Raw genomic sequence first — 20269 nt, 5'->3', positions numbered from 1 at the left:
CAAAAAGGCTACACACTGTTTATTCCAATTTATATAGAATTCTAGAAAAGACAAAAATAATCTGTAGTGACAGAAAGCAGACCAGTGTTTACCTAGAGAATGGAGTAAAAGAAGACACAGATTACAAAGGGTCTTGGGGAAACTATGGAGAATCATGGAAATGTTTGCTGTATTGATTGTGATAATTACATAGGTGTGTACATGTGTCAAAACTGATCAAATTCAAACTTCAAATATGTGCAGTTTTTGTACTTCAAATTTACATCAATGAAGTTGTATCAAAAAAGTGGAGAGAGGAGAATCCAACTTATTCACAAAAGCAATGGGTGTCTATCGTTTCTGCTTCCAGCCATACAGGGGACTAGAAAAACTGATCTTTTCACTGCAAAACATTTAGAAATGATGAACAGCTATTACAGCCATCCTCTAAAGTGTATAGTTTGGGCTTCCCTTCAGTGGAGAGAGGTTGGTAGTCCCTTTAGCAAGGAGCTTTGGATTTGACAATCACTTGTCCACAAGTGATTGTCAAATCACTGGCCCTTACAGGGTAGGATTCTGGAATGAGACTGCCCTACATTCCTGAGATCACTGAAGGCCTGCATCCTTAGTGAAAGGCTGGACTAGAAAAAAAGTTCACTGTTGGGCCGGGATGAAAATAAGGAAGCCGGGCCAGATGCGGTCACTCATGCCTATAATTCTAGTACTCTGGGAGGCCAACTTGAAGTCAGGAGTTTGAGACCAGCCTCGCCATCATAGCAAAACCCTGTCTCACTAAAAAGACAAAAAATTAGCTGGGCATGGTGGCACGTGCCTGTAGTCCCCAGGAGGCTAAGGTAGGAGGATCACTTGAACATGGAAGGTGGAGGTTGCCGTGAGCCAACATCAGGCTGCTGACTCCAGCCCAGCCTGGGTAACAGAATGAGATTCTGTCTTAAAAAAAAAAAAAGCGCTTATGGGTGTTGTTTGCCTCTCAGAACATGTAACCACAGCATATCCCTCATATGGACTTAGGATTTTATATCTTTCTTTGTATATTTTTTGCATATTTTTATTGTTAATATAATTGTTAATCATTATCACAATTCAGCAAATTGGATATTATGGTCCTGATTGTATCCAGGAAATAAGCTTTTATTTTTAAATTCCCATAGGTTTTAGGGGAACAGGTGGTATTTGGTTACATGGGTAAGTTCTTTATTAGTGATTTGTGAGATTTTGGTGTACACACTAAACCCAATTTGTAGTTTATTTTATCCTTCAGCCCCCTTTCCACAAGTTTCCAAAGTGCATTGTATCATTCTTATGCCTTTGCATTCTCCTGGCTTAGCTCCCACTTATGAGTGAGAACATACAATGTTTGCTTTTCCATTCCTGAGTTGGTTCACATAGAATAATAGTCTCCAATTCCATCCAGGTTGCTGCAAATGCCATTAATTCATTCCTTTTTATGGCTGAGTAGTATTCCACCAGATATATATGCCACATTTTTTAAATCCACTCATTGATGGATGGACATTTGGGCTTGTTCTATATTTTTGAATTTGCAAATTGTGCTGCTATAATCATGCATGTGCAAGTATCTTTTTCATATGACTTCTTTTCCTCTGAGTAGATACCCAGTAATGGAATTGCTGGATCAAATGGTAGATCTGCTTTTAGTTCTTTAAGGAATCTCCACACTGTTTTCCACAGTTGTTGTACTAGTTTACATTCCCACTAGTAGTATAGTGTTCCCTTTTCACCACATCTACACTAACATTTATTATTTTTTGATTTTTCAATTATGGCCACAACAGCATGGTACTGGTATGAAAACAGGTACATAGACCAATGGAACAGAATAGAGAACCCAGACGTAAACCCAAGTACTTATTGCCAACTGATCTTAGTCAAAGCAAACAAAAACATAAAGTGGAGAAAGGACACCATATTCAACAAATGGTGCTGGGATAATTGGCAAGCCAAATGTAGGAGAATGAAACTGGATCCTCATCGCTTATCTTACACAAAAATCAACTCATGATGGATAAAGGACTTAAATCTAAAACCTGAAACTATAAAAATTCTAAAAGACAATATTGGAACAACCCTTCTAGAAATTGGCTTATGCAAAGATTTCATGACCAAGAACTCAAAGGCAAATGCAAGAAAAACAAGGATAAATAGGTGAGACTTAATTAAACGAAAGAGTTTCTGCACAGCAAAAGGAACAGTCAGCAGAGTAGACAACCCATAGAGGGGGAAAAACTCTTCACAATCTATACATCTGACAAAGGACTGGTATCCAGAATCTACAAACTACTGTAATTAGCAAGAAAAAAAAATCCCATCAAAAAAGTGGGCTAAAGACATGAATAGAAAATTCTCAAAGGAAGATATACAAATGTCCAACAAACATGAAAAAAATTGCTCAACATCACCAATGATCAGAGAAATCAAAACCACAATGCGATACCACCTTACTCCTGCGAGAATGGCCAAAGTGATCTCCATATTGATTGCAATCCTTATGAAAACCCCAGTGGCATTTGCTATGGCAGTAGAAAAAAATCTGGAAATTCATTTAGAACCACAAAAAAACCCCAATAGTCAAAGAAATCTTGAGAAAGAACAATGAAGTGCAAGAATCAAATTACCTGTCTTCAAAATATACAACAAAATGATAGCAATCAAAGCAGTATGGTACTGGCATATAAACAGACACGTAGACCAATGGAACAGAATAGAGATCCCAGAAATAAATCCACTCATCTATAGTCAACTGATCTGTAACGATGCCATGAACACAAAGTGGAAGAAGGATAATCTTTTTAATAAGTGGTGTTGGGAAAACTGGATGTCTACATGCAGAAGAATGAAATTTGAACCTTGGATTATACCATATATGAAAATCAACTAAAAATGAATTAAAAAACTTAAAAGTAATACCTGAAACTATAAAAATACTAGAATAAAACACATGGAAAAAGCTTCTTGACATTTGTCTGGGGAGTGGATTTTTGGATATAACACCAAAAGCACAGAAAACAGAAGCAAAAACAGAGAAACGGGATTACATCAAGCTGAAAAGCTTATGCATTGCAACAGGGACAATCCACAGAGTGAAAAGGCAACTGAAATATTTGCAGACCATACCTGATAAGGGGTTAATCCTCAAAATACATAAGGAGCTCAAGTCCATAGCAAAAAAAACTGGTTAAAAAATTGGCAAAAGACTTGATTAAACATTTCTCAAAAGATGATATACAAATGGTCAATAAGTATATGAAAAGGTGCTCGTAATCCCTAATCATCAGAGAAATGTAAATCAAAACCGCCATGGGATATCATCTAATACCTATTAAAATAGCTATTGTAAGAAAGACTGAAGATACAAATGTTGTTGAGGATTGGAGAAGAGGGAACCCTTGTGCAGTCTTGGTGGGAATGTAACTTGGTATTGCCATTTTGGAAAATAGTATGAAGCTTCCTCAAATGATTATGAATATAACTATCCTGTGATATAGGAATTCCACTTATGATTATATATCCAAAGGAAATGAAATCAGTATGTTGAAGAGATATCTGCACTTCCGTGTTCATACAGAATGATTCCTAATAGCTGAGATATAGAACAACTTAAACATTTATTAATGATGAAAAGATAAAGGATATGTTATATATATGATATATATAAAATGGAATAATATATCATATATATGATGTATATACAATGGAATATATATGATATATATACAACAGAATGTCAGATATATGATATATTATATATATACATACCATGGAATATTATTCAGTCATTAAAAAGGAAGAAAATTGTACTAGTCCATTCTCATGCTGCTAATGAAGTCATACCTGAGACTGGGTAAATTATAAAAGAAAGAGGTTTAATTGACTCAGTTCAGCATGTCTGGAGAGGCCTCAGGAAACTTACAATCATGGTAGAAGGGGAAACAAACATCTTCTTCTTCACATGGCAGCAGGAAGGAGAAGTGCCAGCAAAAGGGGGAAAACCCATTATAAAACTATCAGATTCTGTGAAAACTCACTCACTACCATGGAAACAGCATGAGGGTAACCATTCCCATGATTAAATTACCTTTCACTGGGTCTCTTCCATGACACTTGGGGATTATGGGAAACTACAATTCAAGATGAGATTTGGGTAGGGCACAGCCAAACCAAATCCAAAATCCTTCCATTTGTGACTACATGATTAAACCTAAAGATTTTATGCTTCCAGGACAATATGCTAAGTGAAATAAGCCAGATGCAGAAGGACAAATACTGCTGTTATTTATATGTAGAATCTGAAAATGTTAAAGTAATGGATGCAGAGGATAGAATGGTGCTTGCCAGGGAATGGGGAAGGGAAAATAGGGAGATGTTCGTCAAGGGGGTCAGAGTTTCAGTTATGCATGATGAATAAGTCCTGGAGATCTAATGTACAACCATGTGACTATAATTAACAAGACTTTATTGTATACTTGAAATTTACTAATAGAGTAGAGCTCAAGTGTCTACGCTACACAAAGAAAAAAGAAGGAAAGTACTGTCCGAGGTTACAGATATGTTAATTAGTATGAAGTGATTATTTTGCAGGATATGTCTCTGACAACTCATCAAACTATACCCTTAAATATATACAATCTTTGTCAAATATTGCTCAATAAAAAATATTGCTAACAGAAAGTTTAAAGCAGAACAGTAAGAGAAAATGAGATGTGGTTTGCAGTTGATTAGCATTTAAAAAGTATGGAATTAAAGCCTCAAATAAAGTCTTTGCACATAATTTGGGCCAGGTTATCTATATATCTAATCATGTAACACTTGACCTTTTAGAACTAATAAAACCAGAAATGACTCCAAGGCAGGAACTAAAGGGAGCTTGGTTTGTTCTGCAGTATTTTTGGGCTTCGCAAGATATATGGTATTATGATCAGAGTCAGTCTGAACCTTCAACAAAAAGGTTTTAGCTAAAATTCATGCCTTGAAGTATTGCTATATTTGCTTAATAATATAGCAATGAGAAGCTATTTCATGAAGGAAATATGCCTGCCACAGGTCACCTCTCAGCCTAAGTATATCTTTTGCACAAAACATTTACAATTCCACCTCTAAAACAATCGTTTTTCTCTCAAAGAGTTTTGATATAGCTTTAAAAATAATTGCCCTGTGCTTCCAAGTGCTCGATGATAAATGAGATTGGATTGCAGATCTGTATTCTTTGCTAAGTTAGATGCATTTTTTCGGTTTTCTGTGGAATATCTTATATCACTATTTAAGGAAACTTAAGAATGTGCCTCCTGTTATTCTTAGAGGCAGCAGGGATTTCTTTGAGGTACCTTTTATATATATTGACATTAAAGTTACAATAACTTTGAAAGTAGGTGGATGGAAAATGTTCAGAAGAGAGAATAAATGCTGAATAAGAAAAAGTCTACATATCTAATTTTATGCAATGATATTTTGATCATATTTCATTCTTGGACTAAAATGTGTAATAATATTTCATTATAGTATTATTTATATTACTGAAAAATACAAACAGCATTTCTCATAGTAATGATCGTCTAAATTAATTCTGATATAATGCATATAATACACAAAATGCACATCTACTCAAGTGTTAAAATTATGGGGATGATTATATTAACACAGAAATATGTTCATATAATATTAACAAAAAGCATGCTACAAACTATTATGAATCAGTTAAAAATATCTAGAAGGATATATAATTTGTAAAAAGTGAACTACAGATTTTGTTCTGATTTCACCAGTTTTTTCACTTATGTCTTCTTTATTTTCCAGGCTACAAGCCAGGATACTACACTTAATTGACATGTCTTCTTAGACGCCTCTTGTGACAGTTTTTCATTCTTTCCTGCTTTTCATGACCTTGATGCCTTTGAAGAGAAGTGGTGAGATGTTTTTTAGATTTTCTCTCAATTGGTGATTTGTCTGATGTTTTTATCATCATTAGGCAGGTGTGATGGGTTTCACAGAACAACACTACAGAGGTTTAGTGCCATTCTCATTGTATCAGGAGGTATATGATAGCAACAACACTCATTGCTGGTGATCTTAACCATAATTACTTGGTTAAGGCAATGTTTTCCAGGTTTCTCAAGCAGCCTGACGACAAAGCCTATCTTCTTAGCTATTTATCTGAGACATGAATCTTCTAATTTCTCACCTTAGGAATTCTGCAGTTAGTCGTTTAGTAGAAACTGAGTAATGAAGAATTTTCTTCCCAGACAAATCATTCTGATGACAGGAGAAGGATGGGCTTACTCTTTGTCCTGTCTTGGTTTACTGCAGACATGGTCACTTGATTCATTCCTGACTCCAGTCAACTCCTCCTGTGCCCAGTAATCCATTTTGGTTCATTCTCTGAAAAAAAGAATATGTTCAAAATCTAATTCTCACAATATCATTTGGATGTCTAAAAATACTGAGTTAAAGAGATAGTAGAATTTGATTATATAAAAAAATTTGTACACCCAAAAAGTGTTAATTTCCTTAATAGAGAACTGCTCTAAATATTTAACAAAAAGTGGGCAAATGGTATGTTCAGATAATGTATAGCAAAGAAAATATAAATAATGTCAAATATTTAAAATGATGCCAGTCTTCTCTTAATACGATAAATATAAATCAAAATTACAATGTGATCACATTTAAAAATTATTGGGGTAGCAAAGACCGGAATGCTTGATCACAAACTATGTTAGCAATGGTTTGGGAAAACAAACATTTCTCATTGTTTCTGGGAAAGTAAATTGGTAAAATCAGTACTGAGAGCAATTGTACATTGTCTCTCATAAATAGAAATACAATTTTTGGACCCTTCAAGTCCACTTCTACATTAGAACCTTAATGCATATAATAAACATTATAGATATGCCAGCATATGCATAAAGTAATTTATGTATAAGAATACTTTTTGTGGCAAAAGATTAGTTAAATAAATAGTTCCAACAGCACGCAATGAAAAGCTAAGCAGCTTTATGTATACCAGTAAGAAAACATCTCCAGGATATATCATAAAGTTAAAACTTAAAACAAAACCAAAAAGGATAGAATGGCGTGTAAGATAGTTTACTGTTTGAATTGGAAGTTAAGACTACCATCTGGCCGATTTGGGCTCCTCATGCCTCTGAATCAACAGGAAAAGAAGAGTTACTGTGCTAGGTAGGTTGATTGATCTGAATACCAAGAGGAAATTTGACTACTGCTCCACAACATTGGTAAGGATGAGTAGATCTGGAATACAGAAGATACCTTAACGTGTCTCTTAGTATTACCATGCTCTGTGATTAAGGTCAATGGAAAACTACAGCAATGCAATCCAGTAATGACTATGAATGACCAAGGTCCTTCAGAAATGAAGGTCTGGATCACTCTACGATATAAAGAAGCCTGAGCAACAGAGGTGCTTGCTGAAGACAAAAGGAATACAGAATGGGTGATGGAAGAAGGGAATTATAAATACCAGTTACAACCACATGATCATTTACAGAAATGAGGATTGTAATTCCCATGAGTATTTACTCTTTATTTTGTTATGAATATATCAGTATATATATGCATATATATGTACATATATATTTATAGAGATATATACTCTTTTCTTTTATTTCCTTATGATGTTACATTATTGACTCTCCTTGGTCTCCAGCTTTCTGATTGCATATCTTGGGATTTGTCCTAACGAAGCAAACAAATTCCTTATAACAAATCTGTTTCTAATATGTATATCCTGTTGGTCTATATGTTGATTTGTATATATAACAACACACACCCCCCCCACATCCTCTATTAGCTCTGTTTTGCTGGAGAACCCTAATACACTTTGGAAAAGTACCAAAGTAACAGAGGTAACACCTACCTCTCAGTGGTTCAGCTTACTCTGTAAAAAATAAGGGAATTAAACTAGAACAACTACATGTTTCCTTTCAGCTGTAGACTTCTGTGTAATACAGTTATTTCCCTAAAGAAGGTCTCTCAATTTCTCTCCTGATCTTAGGTTCTATTTTTCACTCTGCTTACTTGTTATTTTCCCTAAAGTTACAGTATGCTCAGTATGTCCCAAATTGACCATGCCTGTTAAGAAAGCCATTTCCTCTCTTCTGTTATTTTCTAAGGCACCAGGTTTTCGTTTTTTAGGAATGGCCAGATTTGATTGTCTCTTCTCTCTGGGCAAGGTAGTACTTTGATTATTTGTGATGGCAATGAAGCAAATATTGTATAAGACTAAAGAAAGAAGCATATCACAGATTTTTGCATTCTCTCAGTTCTTTATGAAGTACCATACCAAGTAACACAGAACTGCTACAGACCCAGAATTCTTCAGTTATCTGAACAGTTCTGGGTTCTGGAGCTGACATCCACATCTAGGCAACGTGAATTTATAACCATAGGGTTGCTGCAGCGTTCCAGGCAGGTCTTTGTGGAGACTACTCATCTGCATCTCTGCTAAGAAGAAGAAAACCTTTCCAGCCCTTTTTATCGTTTTATTAAAAAAAAAATAGTGAACACATATTGGTACCAAATAGCAATTTTACCTTATCTTGGTGTATTTGGCTTATGAATAGTTGATAAGACTTTATCTTACTGTTGATTACTTGTGTTTCCCATGAGAAGAAAAAGATTGTTTCATGATGCTTTCAGAGGGCTCATTCCTTTGTGAAGGATTTCCAGAGATTCCTCTATAACATGTTTCTAGTCTTCAGATTTGTCTCTTGTTCAACCATCTTACTAATTCTGATGCCAAATCCATCATAAAAATGATGTACCTTTGGAAATGTATCCTATGGATTCTCTGCATCCCCACTGCTGCCTTTATATGCAGAACCCTCAGCACATTCTACCATGATTCTGCAACAAATGCTCAGAACATCCTCTAGTTCTGATTTTCCCACTGCAAATCAATGCTTCACACTCATTATTCCAATGAATTTCCTCTCAGTCTTGCATTTTTTTTTTTCTGTCACACCTTTGGTGAGAAATCCTACAGTGATTCCAATGAGAGCTCAACGTCATTCAACCTTCAAGGAATGTTTGTAATCAATTCCACTTTCCATACCTGTCAATATCTCATGACTTCACCCTCATCAACCACCAAGCCTCACTAATTATACTCCCCAAATATATCTTTTCTTAACACAATTTATTCCACGCAGAAAAGACATTATTTAGATAGATATATTCATAGAGAGGTAAATATATAAATAAAAATACCTAGCTTTTTAAATATGCATATTTAATTTCATAAATTAAAACTATTTGCATTCAGATGGACAATGGTTTGAAATCTGTTTATGCCTCCAACTAAGCTGAACAAGCATGGACATGTTATTTAATGTTTCTGAGCCTCAAATATTTAGTCCTGCTGAATTATTTTGAATATTAAATGATATAAATTACTTAAGTTGTCTGTTGTCTGGCGTATAGTACTTAGTAAATTAATGCATGTTTCTTGATTTTAGATTCGATTTATTTTCCCTATTTCCAAGCTGCAGTGGTCTGGATCCAATCAGGAGACAGAAACTAGACAGCAGGTTATATAAGGGAAGTTAATATAAAGAATTATTAACTATGATAAAAGAGAAACTATATAAGGAAACTATATAGTAGCCTAGGGCTGAGGAAGAGTGCCCAAGGGAGGACAAACTTGGAAGGGGTATGTTTCAGACCTTGTTGGGGAAGGTATAGTTTAGCCCACTGGATAGCAGAGGTGTTTATTGGTTAGGCCAGGCCTGAGGAGGTCTAGAGTTCCTGGGCAAGCACGGTAGGTTAGGTAGGTTAGCACATGGTGGCATGGTTGTGCAGTGAGAGTCTGGTGCCAGCCATGGTAGAAGGCCTGTAGCACATGCAGCCTGGCATGAGAGTGGGGATTTGAAACACTACTTGGTGTGTGATCCTCCAGGTCAGAAGCAGATGTTAGAAGTCCACTCAGAGAGTCCAGGTGCTGGTGTGGCAGGAGGCCATCAGAGCACATCTGAGGTGTGGAGGGTTCTGGTTTCCATGTCTAGAGGACTGAAGAAAAGTTATTGATAGGTCTAGGATGCAATGAGGTCTCAATGGAATCATGTTCTAGGCTGGTGGCTGGGGCACATTCCACTGGATGTCTGCACACCCATGCAGCTAATCTCTTCCTCCCGCAATGTCTCTCCAGTGCCCTCTACTGAGCAAGCTTAATATTGTGCTCATTAAAGTGAAAAGTTTTTGTTTGTTTGTTTGTTTGTTTGTTTTTTCTTTTGACATGGAATCTCGGAATCTCGCACTGTCCCCAGGCTGGAGTGCAGTGGTGCGATCTTGGCTCACTGCAAGCTCCGCCTCCTGGGTTCCCGTCATTCTCCTGCCTCAGCCTCCCGAGTAGCTGGGACTACAGGCGCCGGCCAACACGCCCAGCTAATTTTTTGTATTTTTAGTAGAGATGGGGTCTCACTGTGTTAGCCAGGATGGTCTCGATTTCCTGACCTCGTGATCGGCCCACCTCGGACTACCAAAGTGCTGGGATTGCAGGTGTAAGCCACCGCGCCTGGCTAAAGTGAAAAGTTTTAAAGGAATCCTTGATTTAGTACAGAGCATACAGTGAGTGAAGGGTGAATTCAGAAATAAGAAGCAATAAATTGATAATGGCACCCAGTCTATAATACCAATTAGCTCTGTTTGATTAAGATACAATTTTTTCCTGTTGTATTTCATCTGAAGAAGTGATAACCTTCTTTTATAGGGAATGGGGTTCCCAACTGATTAACCAGGAATAAGCAATTTTTGCTTCACTTTGTAATAACTGAGTCATGTGATAATGGCTGAGTCAGCATTTGAATACAGATCCAAGTCTTATTCATGGGAACATACTTTAAATGTATTTAGCATCATTTTGTGTGTTGGTTTATTCTAGAACAGAAAGAAACTGTATTTGCAGGATCTGACATCAAAAATGCATTTGAATCATTTAGATAGTCTTTTTTTGGGCGGTAAAAATGTTAAAACTCTTGTTTATTGATGTTTTGTTTCTTTCTTAATCTCTCCTAACAAATCTATTGTTCTTCCCTTGTCAATAAGCAAGCATGCTCCCACGGCAGGCTGAAACATTTCAGGACTTTCCCATGACCTCAGATTTCTATTCCTTTGAGGCACATGGTCTTATTTCTTTTTAAGCTTTAGCGAGAACATCGGGTCCTTTTTTCTCAGATCTAGTCTGATATTTTTACTTTATATATCTGATCAAGATGTTTTATAAATTGGAACATGTTCACTGCTCATTAAAACAGGTCATCCCAATCAGTATAAAAGGTGATTTTTAGTCTTTTCTTTTTAAAAGTGTAAGCAATGCTTATTGCTTAGGAACTCATTTAGTAGGAGGTATCAGTACCTTTTTATTTTTTACTGAACTCATTTTCATGTGCCTTTGAGCCCATATGCAAATTTGATTTCATTAGCCTAGTAGGTGCAAGACTTCCTACTCTCTCACTGTGGAGGAGACATTAGGTTGCTGTGAAGTGAAAGAATGGCTTGAATCCTGGAGCTACACCGGGCTAATAGTGCTATTTTCTGTAAACTGAGGGACAGTTTATGTGAAAATACTTTGCACAAATTGTAACAATTAAATTGTAAAAATGTACTGGAATGCTGGATAATTATTTCGAGGGTGGTAGTGATGATTTAGGGTATTTATGGATACAGTGGGAAGCCCCCTCTTGTTCAACATTTTCTAGAGAATGTCCATGTTAAACTTACACTTTCTGCTTCCTAGGAAGATTATCTCAGACTTTCTCTTGGCTGTTCTCCCCTTGACTTTTCTGTACTATGTCATTCATGGCATTTTTGTGGGATCTATGTAAAACAGAAGATAATACAATTTTAGAACAGCTGGTTTCTGAGTCAACTTTGGAGACTCATTTTTAGTAATTTTCCAATTTAATAAAACTGTTGGAATATGTTTATATTGATTTTAAAATGACAGAGCAAATGAGAAGAGTTATACTTTAATAGTTCCAAGAACTATTGATGAGGAAAATTACTAGTAGCTAGTTCAAACTGCCATTGATTGACACTGAAATGAAGAAAAGAGATGTATATGTATTTGTGAACACCCCATTTTCATGTCAACCAAAGGATTATCAACTTTTCATCTTCAAACTAGATTTCATAGTATAACTTTTCATGTGTAACTATATGTAAGGTTAATGACTCTATCTTTTGTGAACCACAACCTATTTGTCAAGTCCCTGCTTTGAGCTTGATGTTTTAATCTTCACAAATATTTGAGGTAGACATAATTATGTCCATAATTATAGCAAAGTGCTAGGTGCAGGCTAGCACTTTGTGTGCAGTGGCATAATTGCAAAAATTACATCCAGATCTGCCTTTAATCATGCTTCGTTTACCCTGCCCATCTTTAAAAATAAAAAATAGTGATTACAATTATAAAATAACATGAGTAGAAATAATATGTTGTATTCAGTGGGAAGGAATTGCTCTTGTTAAGGCAATAATTATAGGACAGTAATTCTCTGACTGAAATAATATACAGATTTTAAGAAAAAACTTATGAAATTCCAGCGTTAATTAAAAATTTTTATAACATTATAAAAGCACAAAGATAAAACTGGGTATAAATTTCTTATGTTTATGGTTTTTATGCCGCTTAAAACCAAGTTGATTAATACTTATACATTAAGTATTAACAACATTCAAACCAATAACATCCAGTTTAGAAACACTAGCTAGGCCTGGCGCAGTGATTCAAGCCTGTAATCCCAGCACTGTGGGAGGCGGTGGATCACAAAGTCAGGAGATTGAGACCATCCTGGCCAACATGGTGAAGTCCCCTCTCTACTAAAAATACAAAAAAATTAACTGGGCATAGTGGCACACGCCTGTATTCCCAGCTACTTAGGAGGCTGAGGCAGGAGAATCACTTGGACCTTAGAGGTGGAGGTTGCAGTGAGCTGAGATCGCACCACTGCACTCTAGCCTGGCAAAAGAGTGAGACTCCATCTCAAAACAAAAACAAAAACAACTAGATAATGTGGTAGATTGTATTTTGTGAAAATAAAGTTGCTGTCTGCAATGAGAATATGTTATTGACTGCTAGTGGTTCCATTCTTTTACATTCAGGGTACTTACATGTTTTGGGTTGACTCAGTTCTCTTGCCTCTTTGTGTTATTTGAAGTTTTGTGATACTTTTATTTTGTATACTCCTTTAGTCTGTTTCATGCTGCTATAGCAGAGTAACCAAGACTGGGTAATTTATGATGAACAGAAATGTATTGTCTCCCAGTTCTGGAGGCTGTAAAGTTCAATATCAAGGTGCTGGCATCTTAGAAGGGCATTCTTGCTGCATCAACACATGGCAGAAGATGAAAGGGAAAGAGAGAGGGAGAGAGAGAGAGAAAAGATAGAGACATATTATTTAGTTCCTAATTTGGAACATTTGGTTCTATTATTTTATCCCACCACAATACACTCATTTATCCCATTGTTTTCAATATTTTTATTTATACTATTCGTTCACATTAGGTTTTAGTGATTTAATAAATAATGAAGGATAATAGCAGTTTTATTCAGTCCTGAACTAAGTAATGTACTATGATAATATTTATATCTTAAATAATTTTCTTTATTTCTTAATTTATATCTTAAATTAATTTATATTATATTTAATATAATATAAATATAATATAAATTTAATAATATAATTAATAATATAAATTATATTATATTTCTTAATTAATATCTTAGCTTCTTTATTTATATCTTAAATAATTTTCATTATTTATATCTTAAATAATGTTTTTCCTGGATTTAATACTGTCTTTTTATACTTGATTTCATCTTCTTCTATTTGCTTATCACTAATTCTTCCCAGTCTCTCCAACAGAATATTGTTTTCTAAATGGCCATGTAAATAATCAGTTCAATTTTTTCTGAAAACATTCATTCTGGAGCACCCCATCTTCCTACCTCAATCTGGCCTGATTGCCTGCTAGCCTCTGCACATCAATCGTACATGTTTTTGGTTTTTTTTTTTCCTCTGTCTCTTGAGCTGATGAAGCACATCCTTCAGTAGCTTTCTGAGAAAGGACACATAGAACTTTACTGATCTGAAAATACTTTTATCCTAATCTTAAACCAGTTGATGGTTGCCTGGATTTAATTCCCAACTGAACAGAATTTTTTCCTGAATTTGAAATCATTTTTACAGACTTCTGTTGTTTAGGTTTTCTGTTGAGATTTCTTTACGGCTTTACAAATAATCTGTCCTAACTCCTTACCTCAGTCCTCCATCTTTCCAACTTTTATGAGCAATTTTAAATATTCTTTGTCATTTTTTGAAATCTTCTAATATCCTTGTTTCAATAAAACACTATTCTTATTAAATACAATATCTTACGTTATTCTCCCTTAGCATATTAACAGCATTTGTGTTGAAATTTTATTTTGCTTTTTGTGCTGTTTTTATTTGTTGGTTTAAATATCTTTGATGTTGAAAACTTCTTAAGTATCCAGTGCCCTTGGTGGTTTATTCATAATAAAGATAGAAACACTAACTTGCTAAATAGTGAGTTTCACTATAGATCAGGGTTTCTCAATCTTAGTTTCTCATATTGAGAAATTGTATTAATATTGACAGTCAATATTTTCAGCAATATTAACATCTTGGGCTGGATAGTTGCTTGTTGTCTGTCCTCTGAATAGTTGTAAGTTTCACAGCATTCCTGGCCTGTATCCACTAGATGCCAGTAGCACCCCTCCCAGTTATGACAACCAAGAATGTCTCCAAATATTGCCAAATTTTTTCTATAGGACCACATCGCTACAACTGAGAATCATTGCTATGCAGTGATCAAATACGGACCTTGTCATTTTGCCCACCTGGCCATTTTTTGGGGTGATATCCAAATGTTAGCTTCTGTAATTGTATTATTCAGGATTCTCCATAGAAATCGAACCACTAGGCTGTGTGTGTGTGGGGGTGGGGGGCAGAGAGAGAGAGAGAGAGATTGAGACTGAGATTTAAGGAATTGGTTCACGTAATTGTGACATCTGGTAAGTTCAAAAACTGCAGGGTAAACCAGTAGGCTAGAGACCCAGGGAAGAGGTGATACTGCAGTTTGAATTTAAAGGCCATCTGCTGGTAGAATTCTCTTTTCATTGAAAGAGGTCAGTATTTTTTTATTTAGGCCATTAACTGATTAGATGATGCCCATTCATATTATGGAGAGCAGTCTGCTTTACTCAAGGGCTACTGACTTAAGTGTTAATCGAATCTAAAGAAAACTTTTATGAAAACATCTAGAATAATATTTAATCAAATATCTGATATTTTGGCCTAGCCAAAATGGTCACATAAAATTAGCCAGTTTTTCAGTTTTTTCAAGGAAAATCCTCCAGTCTCCTCCTGGGGCCAGCATATGCTTGACTATGAGAATTCTTGGAGTCTGTGGTGGGAGGTGCAGTTTTCGTCAGTTTCCCTTTCTCCCTATGGCAGGTCTATGTCTCCCTTCCTCTTTATTTTGCCTGATGTGCCTATATCTGGAACTCAGGTTCTCCATATCCTGAGAATGATCCTCCAATTTACTGCAAGGGTAGAGGATGGATAATCATTTGGATGTGGAGGAGACTTAATATTCTAAATTCTCTTTATGTAAACATTCACCAAGTCCCTCTATTTTTAGTTCCACACCTTTCCTCAGTGTCTGCAGTGACCAGCACCTCCAGGATGAGCCTGTTGTAGCTCATACTTGGACATAGGTCTTGATAATGCCTCCATCTGCTTCCTTGTTTGAGACAGCTTCTCTTCACCCCATTGGTGAAAAAGAGCTTCCTATCCTAAGGTCATGGAGATTGCTGAACACATGCCACCCAATACCAGACAGATGAGCTCTACAGCAGTTTCCTTGTATATGCATAGCCCAAGGTTGTTGACACTGAGTCACACTGGACCACACAGGGGTTGCACTTGGGAAAACAGTGAACAAGCAATGGACTGGGAGTTAGACTTTCTCATAACAAGAGAGTGCAGTGACCTATGGTTCACTTTTGTCTTATTTGAATAATTCTCTGAGGGCTGGTAGCAAACTGAAGCCCCACTACTCAGAGATAAGCAGGCATTGTGCCTGGTTCCAATTATAAAGAGAATTGTTTGACTACAGGACCTTACCTGAGGAAGAAGAGTGGAAACAGGGACTTGCAGTTAGGCCATTTGAGGTCCTCTTGATTTTACCAGAGGCCAAGACAGCACATAATATTAACGTAAGGCCTTACGTCACACTCCCGTCTTCTTAAAATTTGCTGATTTTTTTGACTGTCACTTCTAGTGGCTTCCTTGTTCTTGTGGGGCATGTATATTTTACTTCTTAATTCTCATTTTAATGGGATTTCAGGAGGAAAATCCCTGTGTCTAATCTAACATGTATAATAGTATACTATCTCTTTTTCATATTGATAAGAAAGAAATAAAACTGTCTTTATTTGCAGATGACATAATGGTCTACATAGAAAATACTATAGAATATATTCAAAAGCTACTAGAACTAATTAGTGAATTTAGCAAAGTTGCAAGATATGAGATTAATATACTAAATTCAATTGTATTTCTACCCAATAGGAAAAAAGATCAGAAATAAAATTAAAAGCTACAACTGCATAAAAATGATGAAATGCTTATTTCAAATGAGAAAAATTAAAGACTGAATAAGGGAGACATATGACTTGTCCATGGGTTGAAAGAATTAATATTATTAAAGTGTTGATTTCCCTCAAATTCGTCAGTAGATTGAATGTAATCTGAATAAAAATTTCAGCAAAACTTAGCAACCTCATTCTAAAATGCAAATGGAAATGCAAATACTTGGAATCACCCAAATAACTTCGAAAAAAGAGCAAAATTGGAGGACTTGCAGTACCTGACTCTGAGACTTATTATAAACTACACTAATCAGGATTGCGTGATATTAGTGTCAAGACAGACAAATAGGTCAACAGCAAAGAAATGAGAATTCAGAAATAGACTCGATCATACATGGTATAATCTTTCTACAGAGATTCCAAGGTAATTCAATGGAAAAAGGATAACATTTTCAATAAATTGTGAAATAATTAGATATGCTCTGCAAAAAAATCCAAACCTAACCAAATAATACAGCAAAAACAATAACAAAACCCACAAAAACATTTCAATCTACATGTCATACTATATATAAAAATTAACTCAAAATGAACCATAAGCCTAAATTACAAACATAAAATGGCAAACAGAAAAGCACAGGAAATATGTTCAGTTAGAAAAAAAATTTCCTTAGATACAACACCAAATGCATAAACCAAAAAAGAAAAATTTGAGTAATTTGGTTTCATCAGAGTTAAGAACATCAGCTCCTTGAAATATACTTTTAACAGAATGAAAAAGCAAGCCACAGACTTGGAAAAAATATTGTAAAATTACTTATCCGATAGATAACTTATATTCAGAACAATAAAGAACTTTCAAAATTCAATAATAAAAACCAAACAAACCAATTTGAAAAATTGACCAAAGATTTGGGAACTTGACCAAAAGAGATGATAGTTGATGAAAACAACTATAGAGAGCTGAAAGGACTTTGTATTGTGGTTTGAGTGCCAGCTTAGCTGCAGTAGAATAGAACACCAGGTAAACTTATAAGGCTTTTGACTCCAATCCCTGGCTTTCAGATAAGATCTTCAGACCTACTTGGGACTTGGGGGAACTTGCTACCCTAAAGGGAAGGGCACAAAACCTGGCTTGATTTGCTAACCGCTGATCATAGAGACCTAGGACATTGAGTTGACATATGTGGTAGCCAGGTAGTAGTTACAGCAGGCCATGGCGAGATCCAGTGCTGTGCTGTCTTTAGGTCTGACCCAGAGTAGTCCCAGTGGTGGTGGCCAAAGGAGTGCTGGCATAACCACATCCCCAATTCTGGAAGACTCAGCACAGAGAGAGAAAGACTATTGTTTGGGAGAAAGTAAGGGAAAAGAATAAAAGTCTCTGCCTGATAATTCAGAGAATTCTTCCAGATCTTATCCAAGACCACCAAAACAGTACCTCTATGAGGCTGCAAAAACCATGGTGTTATCGGGCTTTAGATGTCTCCTAGAGCAGATACAGCTTAGATCACCACACCCAAGTCCTTTTGAATATATGAAAAGCCTTCCCAAGAAGGACAAACAGAAACAAGCCCGGCTTGCAAAGACGACAATAAATACCTAACTCTTCTATGCCCAGACACTGACAAACATGAGGAAAACATGACCTCATCAAATGAAGTAAATAGGGCACCAGGAACCAATGTTGGAGAAACAGAAGTATGTGATCTTTCAGAGAAATCAAAATAACTGTTTCGAGGAAACTCACAGAAGAAGACAACACAGAGGAGAAATTCAGAATTCTATTAGATAAATTTAATAAAGAGCTTGAAATAATGAAAGAGACTCAAGCAGAAATTCTAGAGCTGAAAATGTAATTGACATACTGAAGAATGCATCAGAGTCTCTTAATAGAATAATTGATCAAGTAGGAGAAATAATTAGTGAACTTGAAGACAGACTATTTGAAAATACACAGAGAAGACAAAGAAAAAAATAATAAAACATGCCTACAGGATCTAGAAAACAACCTCAAAAGAGCAAATCTAGGAGTTACTGGTCTTAAAGAAGAGGTAGACAAAGAGATGGGGGTAGAAAGTTTATTTAAAAGGATAGTAATGAGAGCTCTCCTAACCTAGAAGAAGATATGAACATTCAAGTACAAGAAAGTTATAGAACACCAAGCAGATTTAGCCTGAAGGAAACTACTTTCAAGGCATTTAATAATGAAACTCTTGAAGGTGAAGGAAAAGAAAGGATCCAAAGGGGGGAAAAACCCTTTTATCAAAGAATAGTATATCCAGTGAAAATATCCTTCAAACATGAAGGAGAAATAAAGACCTTCATAGACAAACAAAAGCTAAGGGGTTTCATCGACATCAGACCTGTTCTACAAGAAAAATGAAAGCTGAATTTTTCAATTAGAAAGAAAATGACGTTAATGAGCAAGGACAGATCATCTGAAGGTACAAAACTCACTGGTAATGGTAAGCACAGAGGAAAACAGACTATTATAACACAGAGATTGTGGTGTATCTCATGTTATAAGTACAATGACTACATAATAAACCAGTAAAAAATAATAGCTACAACAACTTTTCAAGACATAAAGAGTACAGGAAAACATAAAGAGAAACAAAAAAATTTAAAAACTGGGGGAATGAAGTTAAAGTGTAGAGTTTTTATTAGTTTTATTTTTGCATGTTTATGCAATCAGTGTTAAGTTTGCATGTGTATGAAACCAGTTTAAAATAATGGGTTATAAGATAGTATTTGCAAGCCTCATGGTAAACTCAAATTGAAAAACATGCAACAGACACACACAAAATGTAAAAAGCAAGAAATTAAATCATACCACCAGAGAAAGTCACCTTCACTAAAAAGAAAACATGAAGGAAGGAAAGAAGAAAGATAAGACCACAAAATAACCAGAACACAAATAACAAAGTGGGAGGAGTAAATTCCTATTTTTCAATCATAACATTGAATGTAAATGGACTAAACTCTCCAATCAAAAGACATAAAGTGGCTTAATGAATGAAAATACCAAACCCAGTGACTTGTTGCCTACAAGAAACACACTTCACCTGTAAAGAAACATACAGACTGAAAATAAAGGGATGGAAAAAGATATTCCATGCCAATGGAAAACAAGGAACAGTAGGAGTAGCTACACTTAATATCAGACAAAATAGTTTTCAAGAAAATAACTATGACAAGGGACAAAGAAGGTTATTATATAATGATAAAGGGGCCAATTCAGCAAGAGGATATGATTGTAAATATTTATGCACCCAACACTGAAGCACCCAGATATATAAAGCAAATATTTTAGAGCTAAAGAGAAAGATAGATCTCAATACAATAATAATTGGAGACTTCAATACCCCACTTTCAGCACTGGACAAATATTCTAGGGAGAAAATCAGTAAAGAAATCTCAGACTTAATCTGCACTATGGAACAAAAAGACCTAACAGATATTTACAGAACATTTTATCCAATGGCTGTACAGAATGTGTGTTCTGTTCAATGTATAGAATACACATTCTTCTCTTCAGCACATGGATCATTCTCAAAAGTAGATGATAAGTAGTCCAGGCATGGTGGATCATGCCTGTAATCCTAGCACTTTGGGAGGCCG

At 35.6% G+C, this 20269-nt stretch overlaps 1 long non-coding RNA gene across 1 annotated transcript in view; it reads left to right on the top strand.

Moving 5' to 3' along the window:
* Positions 1-20269, top strand: part of LOC105464909 (uncharacterized) — a 517978-nt gene that overhangs the window by 235860 nt on the left and 261849 nt on the right. The window contains exon 3 of the long non-coding RNA XR_977141.3: positions 5812-5921. This is a non-coding gene — a long non-coding RNA (uncharacterized lncRNA). The remainder of the gene's footprint in view (positions 1-5811; positions 5922-20269) is intronic.

This window comes from Macaca nemestrina, chromosome 13, assembly GCF_043159975.1.
Source record: "Macaca nemestrina isolate mMacNem1 chromosome 13, mMacNem.hap1, whole genome shotgun sequence".
NCBI lineage: Eukaryota > Metazoa > Chordata > Mammalia > Primates > Cercopithecidae > Macaca > Macaca nemestrina.
Note: the sequence above shows the minus strand (reverse complement) of the source record. Positions and strands in the feature narration are given on the sequence as shown.